Genomic DNA, 16,528 nt, shown 5'->3' on the forward strand with positions numbered 1-16,528 from the left:
CACTAAACACCTCCCCCTTGTCTATGTCTAGCAGATCTTCCTTCACCTTTCTTGCTGGAGCCCTGATTGCTGCTGGCCAATGTTGTGTGAGGAGCTGGACCTTCAGCTGCAGGACGCCTGGGAGTCAGCACTGACCTCCAGTCAGTGCAGGGGAACAGTCAGAGCAGGGGCCAGTCCTGGTGTTCAACTTGGAAAAAAAATCTTCCAGTAAGGCTGCAGAGCTGCCTGGGTGAAGGGATGGGGATTGCTGGAGGCAGAACGAGAGATTCTGCTGCACTGGGGAAGAACAGAGAGTCCAGGGAGGCAGGAGGGTTGTCTGAGGCTTAGTGCAGACTGAGGGGAGCTGCTCTGTCCCTCTCTCCTGTTCCAGCTGCCCTGCACTTGCACCTTTCTGAGATCCACTCCTGTGTTACCCTGGACAGCCAGGAGACACTGCTGAGAGCAGAGGGATCCCTGGCACACAAAGTGGCTCCTGCCTTTCCCAGAGTCAGGAGAGTGGGCTCATTGCCAGCCTCCCAGGCTGCCCTGCCCAGAGCTCCCCGGGCACAGGGAGCTGGGACACCCCATTGCTGTGCTCAGCCTGCACAGGAGGAGCCCAAGGGCTGGGCCTGGCCCTGCAGCTGGAACTGCCATTGCAGAGAGCCCCTCAGCAATGCCAGCAGCACCTGGGCAAGGCAAGGGGAGAGATAGAGAGAGCCGGGCCTGAGGAAAAGCCTTTCCCTGCCTTTCCCTGCCCAGCCCTGCCCAGCCCCTGCCAGGCAGCAGCAGGGCAGGACAGTGGCCCTCAGGCCCTGGTCAGCAGGGTATGGGCACATGGCTGGAGAGATGCCCTTCATCTCTGGGGCTGCTCTGCCGGCCCAGGAGGGACTGAGGGCCCCAAGCCCCCGGGCTGAGGGCTGTGCTGGCTGCGAGGGGACACAAGAGCTGTGCTGCTCAGGGCAGTGTCTGTCCTGCAGGGCAGGCCCGGCAGGTGCCACACCTGCCCTGCAGCAGGGCTGCCCTCAGCACTGCCTCCCTCCCTCCCGGCCCACGGCTCTGCTGCTGGAGCTGTCCCAGCCCCAGCTGCTCCTGTGGCCCCGGGCTCCTTCCCTGCCAGAGCTGCCAGAGCCCAGCCCAGCCCCTGGGCCAGCCCTGCCCTGCAGCTGCTCGGCCCTACAGGGATTAAAGAACAGCTCCCCCAGCCTGGGCACCATGGAAAGGCGATGCTGCATGGATCTGGAGGCTGGGCAGGTGCAGGCACTTGCTGAAGTGCCCAAGAATCCTCAGGGTGATGGTTTAAGAGTCTCAGCCCCTGCTCTCCTATGCACAGCTGAGTTTCCATTACCTCCTCCTCCTCCTCCTCCTCCTCCTCCTGTGCCACAGAGAAACTGGGAGAGTCCTCCTGACACATCCCCCAGGCTCTGGTGTGTGCTGGCTTCAGGAGATCCCTCCAGGAGCACAGGGGACATTGCCCTGCACCCACACACTCACCATGCACAGGGCTGTGAAGATCTTTCCCCAAGTGAAGTCTCAGCTCAATGTCTTCCCAATCCTGATTGCCTTCAGCCTGTCTCTGCCTGGCTCCTGTCCCCTCAGTGCCTGCAGGCAGAGCCCTCAGCCCTGCTGGGCTGGGAGAGGAGCTGGCCCTGGGAAGAGCTGTTCCTTTAAAGCTCAGCAGCACAGACACAGCACAAGGACTTTAGTGAGCCTCTTGGGGATTTGGTGTTGTTTACATCAGACTCAGTCCCTGAGAGAGTGCTCAAAAAACTTCTCAATAATTCAAAGTTAAATTGAAACACTGAAGTTTCCTGAAGTTTTAATGGGTCCCATAGAGGAACACCACTGGGAAAGTGTCCCCAGGTTCCAGTTAGAACACAACCCTGGAGGCAGTGATGACAGCTGGGGACAAACAAGGCCAAGGTGTCTCTGGTGCTGAGCAAAGCTGGATGTGTTTGAGGAATGCCAAGGGCCAAGGCCTGAGCCCCAGGGCCTGGCCAGGCAGATCCTGTCCCTCCCTCCTTGCTCAGGGCTCTTGCCGGGATGGGCTCTGGCATGTGGGGATGTGCAATGCCAAGGGCAGGAGCATGGGGCAGCCCCTGCCAGGCTGCTGAGCAGGGACAAGGAGGCCATGAGGCCCCGGCCTGCAAGGGTCACTTGTCTCCTGCTCCTGCCTCCGTGCTTTCCTTTTTATGGAAAAGAACCATCCCTCCTTCCCAGGCACCCTTGGTGGGAAAACAGGACTCCCATACAACTAACCAATATGATTAAGCTGAAGCCATTGATTGTTTACATTATGCACTTATTTATGCATTCTAACTCTACTGCATACACTGATCACGCAGCTCCTCATTGGTGCCTCTCTCTTGTCCTTGTGTTCTGCACTCATTTCTCTGGGTATGTGATTGGTTACAGTCCAGGTGGTTCACAGCCCTCTGTTATCTAGTTCTTGTGCTCTTGGTATTCTGTTTCTCAGCATTTTCTTTCTTCATTTAGCACAGTTTATGTCTTAGTAACCTTGCTGAATTCCAGAGGGCTCTGATAAGAAGAACTACAAGCAATATGGCTGGTGCACAGTGTGGCCTAAGTTGTTCAGATACATTGCTACAACTCCCCTTTCTTCTTCTTGCACCAGCCAAACCCTTTTCACTGTATTTTCTATCAAGTGGGTCACCAATATCACTATGCATGGAATAGCTCAACGCAATATAATAATAACTACTAGTAATAACAAAGCTCCTTTAAGGTATCTTTCAATCATCCAGTTCTTCCCCATCCCTCAAACCATTCATCCAAGCCCCAATCATTCAGAGTCAATTTCTTCATGTTGTCTTGTAGTTGTATGAGTTTCCTGTGAATGGATGTAGACTGGCCAGAGAGATTCATACAACACATTCCTTCAAAATCCTCACACCTGTGCCCATGTGCTAACAGCAAAAAATCTATAGCAGCTCTATTTTGCAGTGTGCCATGTCTAATACTATCTACATCAATGAGCATTTGATTTAAAATAGCTGAACTTGTGTTCAGTGTGGGAATCCACAAAATCAGAGGGTTTTTGGGGAAGCCGCAAAAGGCAGGCCTCAGAGACAGCAGGACTGTGATTAGAGCTAAGCAGTAGCCATGAGATTGGTCAGCAGAAAAAATATTTAAAAAGTCGTAAAGCAAGGACAAATAGAACAATGGTCTGTGTATTAACGCTTGTCTAGAAAAACTCTCTAAGCTACAGAAGAGTTTTTCTAGCAAGATATTAGGAAGTTTGAAGCTTAATAATGGAGCTCTGTGCATTGTGTTTTAAGGCTTACAAGCAGGTATTGTATTCAAAATAAGCAAGCATTGTTTTAACCAAAGGTACCTGTGCTTATTGTGGTTGGATAGAACTACTGTCAATATGCTTTTGCTTTGTGGGATTGGTCAAAATACTTTTAAAGTAAGTTGTAACATTGAGTTCTTTGTCTGCTGCTGAGGACATGAGCTGCTGGCATCTTCCCATTCTCATAACCATGTGATGAGACTGATGCTGGAAAATAAAACAGCTCAAGGCACGTTCCTCAGCAGCCCCGTCCCGTTTGTGATTTGTACATAGCCCCCGGCTCTCTCTATACAAGACAGACTGTGCAAAGTACTTTATGCTATGAATTTCATGAATTGCTCTCAAAAAGGACCAAACCCCTCTGTCTTAAGGCACTTTCATAACAACATGTACACACACCTCAAAGAAAGACCTCCAGTACTTGACCAGAATCATGAATCTAAAATTATTGAAGGGCCATACCCTCTCGCTATGTGGGGGAGAGGATATGCTTGTGTTTCTACAGATACAGGACCCCGGTGGATTCCCAGAAGATTTATCAGTAGACCACAGATCTGAAGACGACCCCTCGAATGAACACAAAGTCAGCTCCCTCTCCCACCATGCCACAGAAGCAGCTTTCTCTTGGAGATGGAGAAAAAAGAAATTCATATATCCAAACATTGTGGCAAGGACACTCATCGCACGTAGATACATCCCACTGACAACATCCATGTCAATCTCAAATGCAGACACACCCCTGCCTTTTCCACCATCCCTCTACCAGTGACCCTTTATCCCTACCCCCCCCTCTTTCCCCTCTTGAAACTGCTCCTTTTTCCCTCCCTCAAACTTCCCTTAACAAAAGAGAAGGGTGTGATTGGGAGGAGTTGGGAAGAACTATAGGGGGAACTTAAAAATATTTAAGAATGTCTTAAAATAAGTCAACTAATGTGTGTTTTTACCGTACACAAGTGAAAACTACCCAGTGGGAAAGAAGAAGTATGATTCTTTCTGTGACACCCTCCAGGGCACCCCACAGCAGTACCAGTGCCATCGTTGTCATCGTCTTTATCAGCGCCCTCATCTGTATCCAAGTGACCACCGGCTGGATCGTCCCTCAGCCAAACAAAACATCTGGGTCACTTTGGTGAAGTCATTAAAGCAAGACAATCTTTGCATGGCCATTGGAAGCGTAGACGGTCCGCTCTTAACATGCCTGGTGGGAGTCCCCCTGTCACCAAACGACTGCCCGTATGTAGGTAAGAAACCCAACCCCATGGACACCTGGGACGAGTGGATGAAGATCCTCCCACACCACGTCTCCACAGGGCTTGCTTTTCCAGGCCCAGGATGGTGTTCTGGGCAGTGGTGTGAGGCACAGGGTCGGTCTCCAGCCATCCCGTGGTGGCTTCCACCATGGTCAGCACGTAGCACTTGCCCTGGCGTGTCTGTGGCAGTGGGATGGAGTCAATCTGCCAGGCCTCCCCATACTTGTACTTGGACCACCGCCCACCATATGACAGGGGCTTCACCTGCTGGGCCTGCTTGATGGCAGCACACGTCTCACAGTCATGGATAACCTGAGAAATACTGTCCATGGTTAGATCCACCCCCCGGTCTCGTGCCCACTTACAGGTGGCATCTCTGCCCTGATGACCTGAGGCATCATGGGCCCATTGAGCTGGGAACAACTCCCCCGTATGTTGCCAATCTAAGTCTATCTTTGGCACCTCTGTCTGTGCAGCCTGACCTACCCGCTCGTTGTTTTGGTGTTCCTCACTAGCCCGACTCTTGGGGACATGGGCATCTCAATGGCAGACTTTCACAGGTAGCTTCTCCAACCAAGAAGCAATGTCTTCCCATTCATCAGCAGCCCAGATTGATTTTCCTCTATGCTGCCAGTTGGACTTTTTCCACCTTTCCAGCCAACCTCACAGATCACTGGCTATCATCCATGAATCGATATAAAAGGTATCGTTTTGGCCCCTTCTCTCTTTCAGCAATGTCCAGGGCCATCTGAATGGCTTTGAGTTCAGTAAATTGACTTGATCCACCTTCTCCTTTGGTAGCTTGTGCAATCTGTCGTGTGGGGCTCCATACAGCTGCTTTCCATTTCCAGTTCATCCCTACAATGTGTCAGGAATCGTCAGTGAAAAGAGCGTAGCGTGTTTGCTCTGCTGGTAGTTGGTTGTACGGTGGAGCTTCCTCAGCCCGTGTCACTTGTACCTGCTCCTCTTTGTCAGTGAGACCAAAGTTTTCACCTTCCAGCCAGTTTGTATTTATCTCCAAAATCCCAAGGCGATTCAGGTTTCCAATACAGGCACGCTGTGTGATCAGAGCAATCCATTTGCCCCATGTGGTGTCAGTGGTGTGGTGGCTACAGAGAACCTTTCTTTTAAACATCCCCCCCAGCACCGGTAGTCGGGGTGCCAGGAGGAGTTGTGCTTCTGTGCCAATCACCTCCGAGGTCCCTTGAACTCCTTCAAAGGCAGCCAAGATTTCCTTCTCAGTGGGAGTGTAGTTGGCTTTGGATCCTCTGTAACATTGGCTCCAGAATCCCAGTGATCGGCCTTGAGTCTCCCCAGGCACCTTCTGCCAAAGGCTCCAGGACAAGCCATTGTTCCTGGCTGCAGAGTAGAGCACGTTCTTCACCTCTGCTCCTGTCCTGACTGGGCCAAGGGCTACTGCATGAGCGATCTCCTGCTTGATCTGAGCAAAGGCTGGTTGCTGTTCAGGGCCCCAGTGGAACTCGTTCTTCTTGCAGGGGACCAGGTGGAGAGGGCTCACAATCTGGCTGTACTCAGGAATGTGCATTCTCCAAAAACCTATGGCTAAGAAAGCTTGTGTTTCCTTCTTGCTGGTCGGTGGAGACATTGTTGTGATCTTACTGATTACCTCAGTGGGAATCTGATGCCATCCATCTTGCCACTTCACTCCCAGAAGCTGGATCTCTCGGGCGGGTCCTTTGACTTTGCTCTTCTTGATGGTGAAGCGAGCTTCCAGCAGAATCGGGATGATCCTCTCTCCTTTCTCAAACACTTCCATTGCCATGTTCCCCCACACAATGATGTCCTCGATGTATTGCAGGTGTTCTGGAGCCTCACCCTTTTCCAGCGCAGCCTGGATCAGTCCATGGCAGATGGTGGGGCTGTGCTTCCGCCCCTGGGGCAGTCGGTTCCAGGTGTACTGCACACCCCTCCAGGTGAAAGCAAACTGAGGCCTGCATTCTGCTGCCAGCAGAATGGAGAAAAACACGTTAGCAATGTCTATAGTGGCAAAGCACTTTGCTGCCTTGGACTCCAGCTCGTACTGGAGTTCCAGCATGTCCGGCACAGCAGCGCTCAGCGGTGGAGTCACTTCATTCAAGGCATGATAGTCCACAGTCAATCTCCATTCTCTGTCAGATTGTGCACAGGCCAGATGGGGCTGTTGAAGGGTGAGTGGGATTTGCTGAGCACCCCTTGGCTCTCCAGCTCACGGATCATTCTGTGGATGGGGATCACGGCATCTCAATTCGTTCCTATTTCACCTTGACTTGGCATTTTCCTATCTTTAAGCCTCTTCCCTCCGTCGAGCCCTAGCAGGCTCGGAGCCTGCTACAGATCACGGCATCTCAATTTGTTCAACACTGCCAGTGGTGCACCGTCGAGGTGACAATTGGTACTCATTGCTCTTCCACCCTCAGGAGTCCTACTGCAGATGAGTTTTCTGATAGTCCAGGCAAGGTGTTCAACTGCTTAATGTTCTCTGCCTCTACAGCAGCTATTCCAAAAGGCCACCGGAGTCCCTTGGGGTGTTTGTGAAGCCATTCTGGAAGAAGTGTATGCCCAGAATACGTGGGGCCTCTGGGCCAGTAACAATAGGATGTTTCTGCCACTCCTTCCCAGTCAGGCTCACCTGGGCTCCCAACAGGGTCAATTGCTGTGATCCCCCCGTCACCCCAGCAATGGAAACAGGTTCTGCCCCACCATGTCCCGAGGGCATTAGGGTACACTGCACACCAGTATCAACTAAGGCGTTGTATTTTTGTGGCTCTGATGTGCCAGGCCATCGGATCCACACCATCCAGAAAATCCGGTTTTGCTGTGCCTCTCCCTGGCTAGAGGCAGGACCCCTCTAGCCCTGGTTATTATTTCTTTCCTGGGCATACATGGTAGAGGTTCCTTCAAGGGGATCTGACAGATCACACCTGGCAGCTCGGTCATGGGAGGTGTGGGCTGCCTTCACTTTAGTGGAACTCCCACATATGTCTGTGCTGTTCTTGTGAGCCAGCAAAGGCTTCCTGAAGATCAGGAAAGCCCCGTATCTCTCTGGAGGAAGGTACCAAGGCTATCACCATGACAACATGGAGAAAGAGAGAGAGTTAGAAGATAGGGACTTTAGTTGGCTCTCAAAGTGACATGGATCCTTGTTCACCTACTGAGAACTTTGTTTCTTTCTTATGACCAATGGGCAGTGAATGTGTCTGTTCAGTAAATGTAAATATCTTGACAGAGTATAACAGCAACATGTTGCTATAATAAATCTCTCTTGCACCCTTCTGATGGAGTCCTGGCACTTTGTGCTGTGTCGTACTCTAGATCAACATCTGGTGGCCCTGCCATGATTGCAACAGGACTGTAAAAAAGGAAAGACAAAAGAGAGAAAAAGTTGAAAGGTACCCTAAAAACGAGTGAAGGCAGCAAGGACGTTGCGGAGGTCCGGACCTAATTCAGACATCGGATTCGAGCTAAGTGACTGGGAAAAATAATGGGAAATAATTTATTAAATGAGAAAAAGGCTGTTTTGTCCACGTGGAAGGCTTTATTGAAAAGGAAAAATGTTCAAGCTTCTGATTATGCTCTTGGTAGTTTACTGACAAGGTGTAAATCACAGGACTTTGAAGCTGATGCTGACACTGCCTTCAGTGTCCGGGCATGGAAAAAGGTTGGGAAGAGACTATGGGAAGAGATATCTAAGGGGTATAAGACAGTTGTTGATTTGGCTGCTACCTGGAGACTGTTGTATGAGGCGTTGAAGGTGTAATATATGTTATGGAATAATTCACGCTTATAGAGAGAACGTATTTTATAAGACTGTGAAATCCAAACGAGTCTCTGACCACCAGCAGCCCAGAGGCAGACGTCTACTTGGAATCTCAAGGTTCCTGAAGGCAGCAGGAGAACAATACCCAGTTAACTTATGAATAGACGTGTCCAACGCGATGATTGCTGCTATCCCGAGTGATCGGAATGTGCCCGAGGACGATCATTGCCCAACTGATACAATCGATCGAGATAGCAGAAGTTGCCAGAAAAATACATCCGAATAGACGACTTCCCTGGACGCAATTAACGCTGGCTATTGACCAGGAAACAGCGATTGTCCAGCTCTGCACAGTGAAACTTGAATATGCACTTACAAAAGAAATTGGGACTCCTCTGCCTCAGGCATAACAAACTGTATAAAACAGCCCCGCAAGAAGTGGTGCTTGTGAACAGGGGAAGGTCTGATGCGATAGAGGTCAGATCCAGGTTCACCCAGCGCCAACCCTGGGCTCGACACTTTCTCTTTGGCTGTGGGGTTTTTGAGGACCGTATTTTGGTCATGGAAAAAAAAAAAATAAAATCTTTTTTGCATTTTCATAAATTTGGCTTTTTGATTGATCATTTATAACAAAGGAATGGAAAGCAGAACAAGATAGAGGGGAGGAATTGGAGGAAGAGGAATTAGAGCAAGAAACTGAAGTAGAGGAACAGGAGGAAGTTGAGGCTGAGCCTGTCCATGTATCTCCCCCTGAAGAGCCTGCTGCAGTTGCTGGGGAGGTTCCCCCAGGGTTTGCTATCGTGACAATCAAACGGCAGGCTGAGACTGCTCCTTGGTACTCATCTCCAACAGACTGCTGAGTGTATGTTAAACCTGTGTTAAACTGCTCAGCAGTTGGTTGAACTGAGTACCAAACCAAAGTATCTTGTGCCTGCACAGCAATTAGGCAAAATGAAGTTCCAGAAGAAGCCAAGTGAAAAACAGGCTGGGTCATTGGCCCTTCTGTCTCTCCCTGGGCCGTTTGCTCCCCTGCTCCCCTCTCACCCTCCCGTGGATCAATTGCTCCCCACCACCCCCAGCTTTCCCTTGAGCCGTCCGCCCCTCTTCTGCCCTCCTTCGAGGCCTCGTCCTCCACTCCAGCCCCAGCTGAGCCATCTGGCCTGCCCCTCCCTCCTGAACTGGTTGAACACAAGCAATTTTTAACATTGTGTCCTTCTTTCTCTAGTGATAGTTCTGACGGTGAACTGCCGGTTATAAGTACACCTAAAAAGACGCAGGAATCTGTTTCTGTTAGCCCTCGGAGCAGATCCAGGCCTGCTGTTTCTTGGACTCTGCCTCCCTGCCAGGTGGCTGTGACTCCTTGACACCCTTTGCAATTCTGGGAGCATGTGAGAATGAAAGCAGCTGAAGTGGGAGATTGGAATTTGTTAGAGAAAATAGGTGCACCTAAAAGGATGGAGATGGCTTCTGCTGCTTCTGGTGGGCCTGTGGCTTTTCCTGTTTTCAAAGCTGTTCCTAATTCAGGACAAGAAGATAGCCATCAGGTTTTTGCATGGAGGGATCTCCAGTCAAAAGTAGATCAGTATGGTGTTAACGCTTCACAGGTGATGCAAGTGATTCGTGTTCTAAATGCTGATGTACTTGCACCTCATGATATTGCTCACCTTGCTACGATTCTGTTTCAGCCAGTGCAGTATGGTATGTTTCAAGCTACCTGGAAACAAATGGTTGAAAGAGCAGCATTGGACAATGTGCAGTTACCCCAGCAGGATCCAGGTCACGCTGTGGGAGCTGATGCCTTGCTGGGCAATGGACCGTTCTCTAACCCGGATTTGCAGGCAAGATGGGACCCCTTGGTTCTGGCACAGGCCCAGCAGCTGGGTATGAGTGTCACCATGATATTTTCTGAAAAATCCTCTTTGCCCAGGATTTTCTCCTGGGAAGCTGAGAAGCCTCAGAGAGGAATGAAAACAATAAGTATCTGATTGATGCTCCTGTGTTTGCTGCTTTGGAATGTGGCTTGAACATTGTTTACCAATAGGCGAATGTTTGATTGGTTCCATGTGAATTGTTTTAATTTAATGACCAATCATGGTCCAGCTCTGTCGAGGCTCTGGGGAGTCATGGGGTTTTATAATCATTCTTTTCTAGCCTTCTGATGTTTCCTTTCTCTATAGTTTAGTATAGTTTTAGTATATAATTTCTTTTCATAAAACATAATGTCATAAAATAATAGATCAGCCCTCTGAGAACATGGAGTCAAATTCTCATCTCTCACCTCGGGACCTCACAAACACCACACATGAGTGCTTTACTCAAAACAATGGAAATGGCAGCTCCTAAACCAAGGTTTATTACCATCCAGCAAGGGGTGAAGGAACCTTTGCTGCAGTTTGTGGAGAGGGTTGCTGCAGCCCTTGAGAAGCAAGTAGAAGAAGATAAGCTCAGGCAAATTTTATGCAGACAGCTGGGACAACGCAAACAAAGACTGCAGGTGAATTATTGATTCTTTAGTGGGAGATCCCCCACTGTCTCATCTTGTAGTTGCTTGCTCAAAGGTTGGTTCGGTTGAGCATAAAATGGCTGCTTTGGCTGAAGTCCTGAAGTCTTCACCCAGATGTTCTGCTTGTGAAGAATCGGGGCATGTGAAGACACAATGCCCTCAAACTGCTGGACGATGTGTACGCTCCAGTTGGTTTGGTTATCGCCCCGGAGAAAGTTCAAAGGCAGATGCCTTGGAAATATTTGGGGTTGATAATCACCAATACACAAATTGTGCCTCAACCTGTAAAATTGGACATTGATATTAAAACTGCTGTTGATGTACAGAAATTAGTTGGTGCAATAGATTGGCTTAGGCCATACTTGGGGATAACTAATCATCAACTGCAACCTTTGTATGACTTACTATCCGGGATAACTTCCTCTACCGATGAGAGACATTTGACTGCTGCAGCAAAAAAGGCTGTAGAAGTTGTTGAATTGTCCTTGACATCTAAATTTGTTACCAGGATAGAGTTTCTCTTGGTGTGCAATTATTTATTTTGAGAGATGATGAAATACCATGCAGATTGTTGTCTCAATGGAATGATAAATGGGAAGACAAATTGCATATTTTGGAGTGGATATTTTTTGTCTTACAGGTCCCGAAAAACAGCTCCAGGCCTGTATGAGCTTTTTTCAGACATCATTATCAAAGGTCGCAGACGCTGCCATGAGATCTTAGGCCGTGCTCCTGTAACTATTGTCACACCGGTACAACAATGGTATTTTGAGTGGTGTTTTCAAAACAATCATGAGCTGCAATCTGCCTTATCTTCCTTTACAGGTCAAATAGCATATCATTTACCTTCTCATCCTATTTTGGATTTCACTAAGAAGATTCCCTTTCAGGGGAAACAATTTTGCTCTTCTGTGCCAATGGAAGGTGCAACAGTTTTTACAGATAGATCAGGGAAAACTGGAAAAACTGCTGTAGCCTGGAAGAAAAATGACTGCTGGGAATATGAAGCAATGGTTGAACAAGGGTCTTTTAATTAGTTGAACTTGGTGCTGTACTTTTGGCCTTTACCTTATTTCCTAATTCCATCAATATAGTTGCTGATTCTGTTTATGTTGCTAATTGAGTGAAACACTTGGATCAAGCTGTGTTGTATAATGTAAAGGAGAAACCATTATTTGTTATGTTGTTAAAATTGTGGACTGTTATTCGTAATTGAAAGCATTCTTATTTTATTATGCATATCCATAGCCATACATTGCTACCTGGATTCTTTGTTGAAGGTAGCGCCTATGTGGATTCCCTTGTGGCTGCCTCAGCAGTAAAAACGGTGCCTAATGTGTTACAGCAAGCTGTTCTATCTCACCAATTTTTTCATCAGGGTGCTCAAGCACCACGGCAGCAATTTAAGTTATCACACAGCGAAGCAAAGTCAATTATTTCTTCTTGCCCTGATTGTCATATGGCTCATGTTTCACAATATTACAGCACTAATCCTAGAGGCTTACTCCCTTTGCAAGGATGGCAAACAGATGTTACAAAAATGCCTGAATTTGGCAGTCTAAAGTATGTTCATGTTAAAATTGATGCTTTTTCTCATGCCATGGTTGCTTCAGCATTGGCAGGTGAAACAGCTTGAGGTGTTATTCGTCATTTTTGCCACGCCTTTTCCATCTTAGGCGTTCCATCACATGTAAAGACAGACAATGGCCCGGCGTATGTTTCAAAGAAATTGCAAGTGTTTTTTCGTGCCTGGGGTGTTGATCATTCCACTGGTATTCGACAGGCCAAGCAATTATTGAACGTGCTCATGGTGTGTTGAAACGACAGGTACAAAAAAAAAGGGGGAATGCAGAGGGAGTCACCTCAAGTGAGATTAGATAAAACCATTTATGTCTTAAACTTTCTACATCCTTTACCTGACTTAGAATTGTCTCCTATATTCTACCATTTTTTGTCTTTGAATTCAAAACAGCCAAACTTTCAGAAAGGTATTAATGGATGGGTAAAAGATTTAATCACGGGAAAGTAGACTGGCCCAGTGGAATTAGTAACATGGAGAAGAGGATATGCATGTGTTTTAACGGGAAATGGCTCTCGTTGGGTCTCTGCCCATTGTGTTAAACCTTATTTGGAGCACACAGAAAAGGACAGGATGGGTGGTTCTACAGCGGAAGCAAAATGAGTAGGCAATTGCATTGGTTATTAGGTGCATGGAAGCATGGACCCTCAAGGAATGTGTGGTAAAGATGGTAATTCAAGACAGAGTAAAGGGAGTTATAGGCTTACCCTGAAAATACAAAATTTAAGTTACTGGGTGTTACTTTTGCTTCTTTTCCTTGAATTGTCTTACAGAGAGGTTGGTAGTACTGAGAAATGTGTCTTGTACCATTTCCTTTTGCAGGGCACTGACAATGCCAAAAACAGGGGAATTTGATGCACCTAAGGGAGAAGTGTTGCCTTTGCAGAGGGGTTGAATTAGTAGCTGATCTCCAAACTTTGAGCAACTAGGTTGGTTGCCCATTATGACAGCAGCAACCAGTTGTAAAGTTAAGTGGATGCTACTTGGTCCTAAGTGGTGACTAGGCAGATGACTTGGTCTCTGACTCTGTGTGGGTGAAAGTTATTTGACTAGAGGTGAAGGTGTCATTCTGCTACAAATGTGTCATCTGGAAGTTGCGAGGTCTGTATTGGTATTTGAAGACCTATTTTTATGTGCCTTGTTTGTATATGAGTGTTAAGACTGTGAGGGTGTGTGTTGTGGATTGGGTAGAAGTTTGTTAGTTGTAAGTGAATGAAGAATGGATCCTCTGTCTGCTTGGATTTTTGCAAGGGCCCTGCAGAAGTCCTTAGCAGTTGTTTTTGTGGGTCAAATACAAAAAGGGGGACTTGTAGGAAAGACATTTTTGTGCTGTTGCTGTAAGCCAGCGAAGGCTTCCTGAAGATAAGGAAAGCCCCATATCTCTCTCAAGGAAGGTACCAAGGCTATCAGCATGGCAACGTGAAGAAAGAGAGAAAGTTACAAGATATGGACTTTAGTTGGCTCACAGAGTGACGCGGCTCCTTTTCACCTGTTTAGAACTTTCTTTTTCATGACCAATGGGCAGTGTATGTGTTTGTTAAGTAAATATAATAATCTTGTAAAGCTATAAAGGCAACCTGTTGCTTTAATAAATCTCTCTTATACAGCCTTCTGATCTGAGTCCTGGTGCTTTTGCCATGTCGTGCTCTATAGCGACACCTCATCTCCTCTTTAGGGCCTTGATCACAGCAGAGACAGGAGCCTGCATGGGGCCATTGATCACACTCTCACAATTTCTAAGCTTGTTGGTGACAGAGCCCACTGTCTCTCGGTTGTTATCGGCATTAATCATTGCACTGAAGGTGGTGTATTGAGATGGCCCCAGATTTGCCAGACTCCACAGCATTTGCCCTGTGCACTGACCTTGTCAGGGTCATTATCATGCTGTCCATCCCTCCCAAAGAGTACCTCCAACACTGCCACTTCTCTCAGCTGTTGGATCCCTTCCTCGAGGATCTTCCAGCACATTCTATGGTGCTGCTCCTGCATTCTCTCCCTGGGGACAAACCTCTCTCTCACACTCAATAAAAGCTGCTCCCAGAGACAAAGGGACCCTAGCTCCCTTACAAAAATCTGATTCATACCTGAGTCTTGGGTCAAGGGTCCCAAATTCCTTGCCTCACCACCATCCAGTTGCAGGCCTGTACCCATAAGGTCCCAGACCCGGAGTAACCAGGTTGTATAAGCCTCACGTCCCCGTCATACAATGTCTTTGTGCAGATTACAGAGACTTTTGTACATCAGGGACTCAGTGATGATCTCAACCATTGGCTCCCCTGCGGGTTGTGAGGGCCCTCCATTCTTAGCCTTTTCTAGGGTGATCTGATTTCATCTTAGACCTCCTTGTTTCCACAGGGGCGACTGCTGCTGGCTGTGACTGCCCTTGCAGTTCAGCTGGAACCTGGATGGTTGTAACATCTGTGGGTTCACTGCTGCACCATCAGACTCTCCCTCTTTGGGGCAGGGGGAGGGTTTCTCACCAGCTGGGGAAATGTGCTCCTTCAGCATCTGGCCCATCTCCTTCACCAGAGCCCCCACCCAGTCTGGGTGGTTCATTTCTGAGCTGGGCTGTGGGGCAGGGTCAGGCTCTGGGGCTGCAGCATCCCTTGTCTCTGGGGCTGGTGCCAGGGTGGTTATCCAGGTTAATCTTCCCTTATCTCTGAATGCTAAATAGAACAGGCCAATCAGCAACACCAACCACTGTATGATATCATTAGCATTTAGAGTGGATCTGAGCCCTTTGAAAACTGGTGAGGCAGACCCAAAGAGCTGGGTGAAGGGTTGGGAGAAAATTTCCTCTGATGTAATCTCCTTACAGTGGGTACCATTATTAAAGTAACCCCAAAAACATACAGTTAGTGTGTGATAGCTCTGAATCCATGTGCCTGCCTTCCAGCAGAAGTTAAAGATCCATGAATTCCTCACCTCATTTAAGCCATAAAGCAAACTGGATAACAGCCACAGCAGCCTTAGTTATGGTTAGCCTGTGTTCCAGGGATGGCCGGGGTGCTCCTGATGGGGCAGAAGGAAGAGCTCCAGGCCCTCTGTGAGGCTGATGAGGGCAGTGGGCTGTCAGCGGGGGCTGGCCAGGAGAGCTGCAGTTCCTGGGCAGGGAGCTGCAATCCCTGCCCCGGCTGCGGTGGCTTCGCTCCTTGTGTGGACCAGGGGTGGCGTGGGCAGAGCACACAGAGATTCCAGGGACATGGGTGAGGGGATTCATGGCCAGCACCTTGCAGCTGATCCCCTTGGCCCCTCCTCTCTTGTGGCCATGGCAAGAGCTGGGTGGGATGGCCCTGGCAGAAAGGTCTCCATGGATTCCTGCAGATCCGGGTTCTGACCATGGCTCTGTTCCTCTCTCTTCCAGCCCTTCAAGCCCTGAGTGAAGACAACAGCCCCTCCCACATAAGCACATTTGTTCAGGTGATGTTCGAGGGAAGAGCTGCAGAACAACTTCCATCTGCTGGCTCAGAAGAACAAGTGTCTCTTGAGGACCTCCAGATCCCTTGGAAGGTGAGACCACCTGGAGACCAGAGGAGACCAGCTGGAGCTGCAGGCACAGCTGATGATTGGCACAGCTGAGCCTGGGGAAGCTCCCATAGCTCCTGCCTTCTCCCTCCCTGTTGACAGCTCCCTCTCTCCAGCCCTCAGACCCTGCCTGTGATAGTTGGTGTTTTACAGTTGTTTTAATTCAAAAGATAGATTTCCTGTGTTAGTCAGTTATAATGGTTTCTCCCATGTACCCCATTTTGTTCCCCCTAATGGTTCAGTCCTAAGTTGTTCACCACAAAGTTTTCTGCCACTTGTCTGCCCATCAGTGTGTCAGTCTCCCTGCTCCTCCCCTCATTCCCTTAGAAGCCCTTGTCAATCTCAGTTGTGCTACCCCTTACTCTTGTCAGTCTCTGTAGTCACTCCCCTTGTATTCTCAAATGTTCTGTGTCAGCAATGTCTCGATGGTTGATTGCTTTGTGAGGCTTCTTCCCTCCCCTGAATGATCCTTATTGGAGTTGCTGAGTGATCTGTTCCTCCCCTAAGATCCCCTCATTGGGTGAGAGTTGTATCCACCCCTTGCATGATCCCCTCTTTAAAAATGCTAGTCGGACCCATTTGCTTTGTGACTTGCACCTGACTCCTTTTGGGAGTAAACCTTCCT

At 48.5% G+C, this 16,528-nt stretch overlaps 1 pseudogene; it reads left to right on the forward strand.

Moving 5' to 3' along the window:
• The first annotated feature begins 79 nt into the window (after positions 1-79).
• The window catches only part of LOC136570434 (serine/threonine-protein kinase pim-1-like), a 33,823-nt pseudogene continuing 17,374 nt past the window's right edge, over positions 80-16,528 (forward strand).

This window comes from Molothrus aeneus, unplaced genomic scaffold (assembly GCF_037042795.1).
Source record: "Molothrus aeneus isolate 106 unplaced genomic scaffold, BPBGC_Maene_1.0 scaffold_34, whole genome shotgun sequence".
Classification (NCBI taxonomy): domain Eukaryota; kingdom Metazoa; phylum Chordata; class Aves; order Passeriformes; family Icteridae; genus Molothrus; species Molothrus aeneus.